This window comes from Poromitra crassiceps (genome assembly GCF_964638095.1).
Source record: "Poromitra crassiceps genome assembly, chromosome: 13".
Lineage (NCBI taxonomy): Eukaryota > Metazoa > Chordata > Actinopteri > Beryciformes > Melamphaidae > Poromitra > Poromitra crassiceps.
In genome coordinates, this window is record NC_139644.1 from 22,419,430 (window position 1) to 22,426,075 (window position 6,646).

The following is a 6,646-nucleotide window of genomic DNA, read 5'->3' on the forward strand; positions in this document are numbered from 1 at the left end:
GTGCCACCTCACTACTTCCTGCTTAGAGTGACAAGTGGTTCGGTGTGCCACGGTCACTACTTCCTGCTTAGAGTGACGAGTGGTTCGGTGTGCCACGGTCACTACTTCCTGCTTAGAGTGAAGAGTGGTTCCGTGTGCCCCGTCACTACTTACTGTTTAGAGTGACGAGTGGTTCGGTGTGCCACGGTCACTACTTCCTGCTTAGAGTGACGAGTGGTTGGGTGTGCCACGGTCACTACTTCCTTCTCTAGATTGTGTGCTTTTGCCCCAACGCTCCTGTTTCAAGATGTTTTAAAGCGAGCTGGTGTCAAGAGAGATAAACGGAGTGTGAGCGAGCATGAGGGAGAGACAAGTGGGGGAGGCAGAGTACCATCACAACAGGCTAGAGTAGTCATCTTTCAAGTTGAGGGGCCCAGGGTCGATGCATATTGCCATTCCTCTCTCGGTACTGCATAGCTTTAGGACGCCTGTCCTACTTCTATTGAGGGCCTGTAGATTGATGCGAAATGACGAGGGCCGCGAGGCTGCTGAGTGGGTGAGCCTCCACATGCTCCGCTCCACACGGAACCCTCTCCTCTCTTCGAACACGCACACACACACACCCACATGCACACACACACATGCATGCACGCACGCACACGCACACACACACACACACACACACACACACACACACACACACACACACACACACACACACACACACACACACACACACAGACACACAGACACACACACACACACACACACACACACACACACACACACACACTCACATGCCACCAGCCTGAGAAGAGCCCTACAGTCTCAATGTGCAATGTCATCTCTCTGTCAACATATCCTCTCCCCCAACATTGATGTGACAGAGTATAAGCAGCACCCGCAACAAGCAGCAAGTGCAGAGCAATGAGAAACAACATGGGTAATAGACGTGTTTCCTCATCTTCTCAAGCAGGTTGCTGCATCATCACATGGTCGCTTGACATGCAGCAGTGCTGAAAGTTGCTGTGTGTAAAAGCAATTCCATGGAATAAGCTTGTTCGACCAGTTATAGTTGATTTCTTTATGTGGCGGCACAGAGATTTGAATCCTAAAAGGGCTCAACAGTAAGTCAAATTTGGCCAACATGATAGGCAATGTGTTACAGCAATGTTGTCTGGAATGATTCATATTTTATGATGACTTCCCTTGATTTGTGTAATACAGTTCACTATTGACATAATTTTCCTACTCCCCCTCACATTTGCCATGAGTGATCTACTCTGTGAGGAAGGAGATTACACATTAATTCAATCAAAGCTGTTTATTTGTTTGATGATCCATGCAGGTGTGTTTGTACTGCAGCTTAAGTGACTACATGGCAGTGATGTTTGCTGCTTCACTGGCGCCTTGCAGCCCTGTGATGGCGTGTGTCGGCGGTGGAGAAAGATTGACTTCAGAGCTGAAAGCCGAGGGGGGAAATCTAATGTGCAATGAGGGCACTTATTAGTTGTTGTGTGCCCATGGGTTTGAGAGCGATGGTGGCAGACCTCCACCCCCCTCTTCTCCCTCTGGAGAAACATGGCCGCCCGTCATTCCTCTCATCTAGCTTTTTAGTCTGAATCGTTGGCAATTAAAATGCTGCCGTGTGAGTGTGGGGAAAAATGTCAATGAATATGGAACAGTAACTCAGAGAAATCCACAGAGACCGCACGTTCATTTCTGTGGGTTCCTTCCTCAAAATCATCGGGAAGCACAAAGGCCAGTTCACAGTGTCTTTTTCCTCCTCTGTCCCTCACTTGGTGTGTGTGCGTGTCCGCGCGACTCCCCCAGCGGTGGCGCAGAGGTTTTCAAAATGCGAGGGCGTCTCTTTCCAGGTTGGTGAACTTCCGCGACCTCTGGCAGCGAGGAGAAACTTTTTGTCGCGGGTCTGGCGCCCTGCCTGACTGACCGGGCCAAAGCCTCGCCGCTGAACAGAACCAGAGGAGTGATGGGGACCGGGGCTGAGTGGACGCGTCCGGACAGCCAATGTGGAGGAGGGCAAATATTTGGCCACGCCACTTGGGGAGAGGACCCATGCCTCGTCCCCATGCTAAGGCACGCCTCTTAGCCACATAATCAAGCCATGTCCCCGTCCTGCTCCCTATGCCGCTCCACGCTCTGTATTCAGCCTCACGGATCTCATCTCGGGGATAATATTTCAAGCCGGCCACAGGTCAGGAATTAAATGGAAGACCTGGCGTGGTATGAGGCACAGAGGATGGACGTGGGAGGGAGATGTCAGACAGAGGATATGGAAAGGAAATAGATACTGTAGACTTAGTCGTACTTAGGCTCGTTTTAAGGGTCGTGGTAGATGAATGCGTGAAATGCTGACTGGGTCATGTGTAAATACTCAATGCAAAATAACCCAATAGTAGGGGTGCACCGATCGATCGGCAAGCAATCTGTATCGGCCGATTTTGACCTCAAATATGCGATCGGCTGATTGCCGATATTTCGGCTGATTGCCGATATTTTTTTATTATTATTATTTATTTATTTTAATAAAAAAAAAGCCCTATCACTAATCAGGCTTTCCAACGATATAAAATACAATGCCAATTGGTATTATTAAAGGGGAGAAATAATCGACCGAAATAACGTTTCCAAACTTTTTTTGAGGAGTTTATATATCGATGATCGGTTGGGCAGATATTTCCCATAGGCGATTGGCAATTGGTGATCGGTGCACCCCTACCCAATAGTCATCAGTTCAGTTACCAAATGAGTCACCTCATTTTAAAATGAATTGTTTTTGCGGTTGATTGCTGCATGCAATTTTGGCTTTCTCCTTCCCCCCTCTCTTAAAATACATGATAATGGCAGGGTGACATTTCACAGTAACTAAAGGTGTTTACACGCAATTTCCAATATTTCCCCCAACATGCGCTGCCTATCAAGGCTCATTCCCGGGGATTTGCTCTCCGCCTGCGCCTGCATTTGAATAAGTCCCCTAATCAGATGAATGGCTGTCAGAGGAACTGCCTAACAAGGTTACGCAAATCAGGGTAAACAATGTCTCCAACTATTCAGCACGCCACACTGACAACACTCCACCTCCTCCCGTCGCCGCTCTGGCAGAACGGTGACAGAGGGTAAGTCAGAGGAAGGCTTTCTCCTCGGCCGTGGCGTGCACGCTGAGGCCGTGGCGTGCACGCTGAACGTGGGCTGCTGGTTGGCGCTGCAGACTGGCGCTGATGTCACGTCTGCTGATGGGCCCAGTCAACCCAGCGCTGCTGGTAGCCGTCACACGGCCTGTCACACGTCACACGGCCTGTCACACGTCAGACAGCGCAGTGCAGTCTCACGCCACCTGTGATCTCAGAGTGTGTCTCAGCTGCGATCATCTGCCTCAACAAACGGCCTCCTGTAGTCCTATTCTTCACCTGGTCCCTCTGCTCAGAGCCGATAAGGACCTTTTTTGTTCTGATGGGAGAAAGCTTATCGCTCACTCTCTTGCTTATCGAAGAGGAAAGCCATAAAAAAGATAATGTTATATTCCTAACCATCAGTTGCATCAAGGTTTTTCTATGGCTAGATGATGAGATCTCAAAGCCATATCATATTGTCCAATTTACCTCAATGACGATAAATGAAACTATATTTTTTCATAAAGAATGTTGTATTTTTTTCCCAGACTCCCGCATTTTCTCCTGAATTGTGCCTACTTGGCCAACTCCCCCTGCTGTCCAGGTCGTTGCTCCACCCCCTCTGCCGATCTGGGGAGAGCCGTAGACTAGCACCTGCTTCCTCCGATACCTGATGTGCAGTCGCCAGCCGCTTCTTTTCACCCAAGTTTCCCCGGCAGTGCATAGTCCGTGGGAGGATCACGCTATTCCAGGCACCCCGACCAACCAGAGGAGGCGCTAGTGCAGCAACCAGGACACATACTCTTAATCCGGCCTCCCACCTGCAGACACGGCCAATTGTGCCTGTATGGACGCCCGACCAAGCTGGAGGTAACACAGGGGCTCGAACCTGCGACCCTCGGGTTGGTAGGTAGGGAATCTAGCGCTGCGCTACCCAGACGCCCATATTCTTTCATTCATTTTATCGTTCATAAAGAGCTCATTTACCTTTAGCATCTAGGCTCTAAACTAAATGTTTTGCAAACAATGAAAGGAAATAAGAATGAGCATTTATTAAGGTTAAATGCAAACAGTTAAGTTCTGAAATAGAAAGTATAAATAGATGTCTCACATCCATAATTTAAAAAATAAATAAGCGCTCGTCTGCTTCCTCTTTTCTTCGCCTTGCCATATTCGTTGATATGGTTACACTTCAAGTGATGAAACAAATTGCTGTGTTCCCTTTCATAGGTGCTGTTTTGTGCCAGTGTGCATACTTCACTTTGATTTCTCCTGCATCGTCTTTGCTGAAGCCAAAATGTGAAATAGTTGACAGAGAATCTGTAATGAAGTGTTGTTTCTGCCATTTGTTGGCAAAACCAAACAAGTTGCTTTTGGATTTTGCGTTATGAAAATCTTGCAAAAAATTCACAAGGTACAATGATGTATACAGTATATATATTTTTACATATCTGTGTCTTCTTTTGGAAAACACACACTTTTCAACACAAGATAATAATCATTAATAGCAACTTGTGTTGTGTAAAATGCATTGTCTTATATGTTGTGTTAGGTTATCCCAAAGAGGACACACAGATGTGTTAAAAATGACACATCCTTTGTAAGAGTTGGTGCCCCATGCATGCAGGTCTTCTTTATTTCCAATTGACTAAGTGTTGACTAAGTGTTGTTGGATTCCACATTTGCACGCATGTTAGTTCTGACTTCTTACTGAGAGATTCATGATGTCAGTATTGCTGAATCTTGCACGCATGTTAGTTCTGACTTCTTACTGAGAGATTCATGATGTCAGTATTGCTGAATCTTGCACGCATGTTAGTTCTGACTTCTTACTGAGAGATTCATGATGTCAGTATATTGCTGAATCTTCGGTATACCGGCCAGACCTCCGTATGTCCCACACATTGCATGTTTGTCGATAGCAGCCTATTTAGCTGATGAAATTGCATTTGTTGTGTGTCTCCAGTGTGCAGCCTTGTCGCGCCCACTCGTCCGTGTAAGGTTTTGCTGTCGTAGTGTGTGTCAGTCTACAACAGCAAATTACACCGTATTAGTACCAATACCAGCAGTGACAACATTTATCAGGGACAACATCACCCACTCTGCCTAATTGTCCCCCTCAGGGCCTACTGTCGTGTGGACCCGGCCGGTATCGACGGCCCAGCGGTCATTAGGACATCACACTTGAGCTGAGGAGCAGAGAATTCAGGGGACATGTCCACCCTGATTGGTTAATTTGATGTGAGCAGAGTGACATTGCGTCTGGAGCCAATGAGGTATTTATAGTCTATCCAGATACCACCGCTAGGTTCTCTTCTTCTGTTGGTTGGAGTCCTGGTAGAGCGCCCAGGGGGTCGGCGGCGGAAGCGAGGCGTGTGGATATGTGGCGGGGGGACAGGGTGCTGCTGTGTAGGGCTAAACAATCAATCCAAATTGACCATTTTCATAGCAGCCAATTTGTGTCTAAAAGGCAGGAAGTAATACAGGTGCAAGCAAAATATAAATGAGGGTTTCCCACTTCCAATCCGTTTAGGCGTTCCAGTGCCGGGGCCCTCGTTAATGTTTTCTTTGCACCTGTGTTACTTCCTGCCTTTGAGACACAAAATGGCTGCTGTGAAAAAGGTGAATTTGATCGAAATTCCAATATGGCCACTGCAATTTTGGAATTGCAGGCGATGCAATAGTTGTTAAAGGCGAAATGTGTGTCAAAATACCATTTTAAATTAAATGTTGTGCTGCAGAGATGCCCTGGCCTTCTCATCATAATCTATGAAAACATCTTTCTCTCATACAGAACCTCATAAAAATCACACATTTTAATACATTTTTCAATGAAAATCTGATTAATTATATAGAAATCGCAATTGCAATATCAGTGAAAATAATCGCGATAAGATATTTTTTCAGAATTGTTCAGCCCTAGCGCTGAGATGGAAAGGGCAGCGTGTGTGTGTCAGAGAACAAGAGGGACTAGCTGATATTCACGTGTATCTGTCAGTCAGCGCCGGGCCTCTGAGTGACTGACAAAGGTTCAACACTTCCTGTCTACACTTTTTTGTCTCTGCTCAGCAATGGTGCCTTGTCTGATCCAGATACGCTGACTGTCTGTCACTTTGTAGGCACTGATATTTTCTCTCTTTTGTGTGGCCTGTGCCGCTTCTGCTCTCTCACACCAGTGTCTGTGAGTATAGGGAATTGTGTGTGTGTGTGTGTGTGTGTGTGTGTGTGAGATTCTGATCTCCACTCAGGTAGAATTGTCCCTGCTGCCCCTCTGTCATGCCGATACCTCCCTCCTCCCTCCCCTATACCCAACTTCCACTTCTCACTGCCCCCCTCCTCAGGCAGTGACAGACACTGCCCCCCTCCTCAGGGAGTGACAGATAGAAATCAGACTCTGAGCCCGGCTCTCAGCAGCTCAGCACCCGCTCAATGTCTGCTCCCAAACACAGGCATCTTTTACAAGGACTTTGCCTCTAAACTCTGAGACCCCTTCCAACCCCATCCTCATCCACACCCCCCCCTCCTCTCCTGCTACC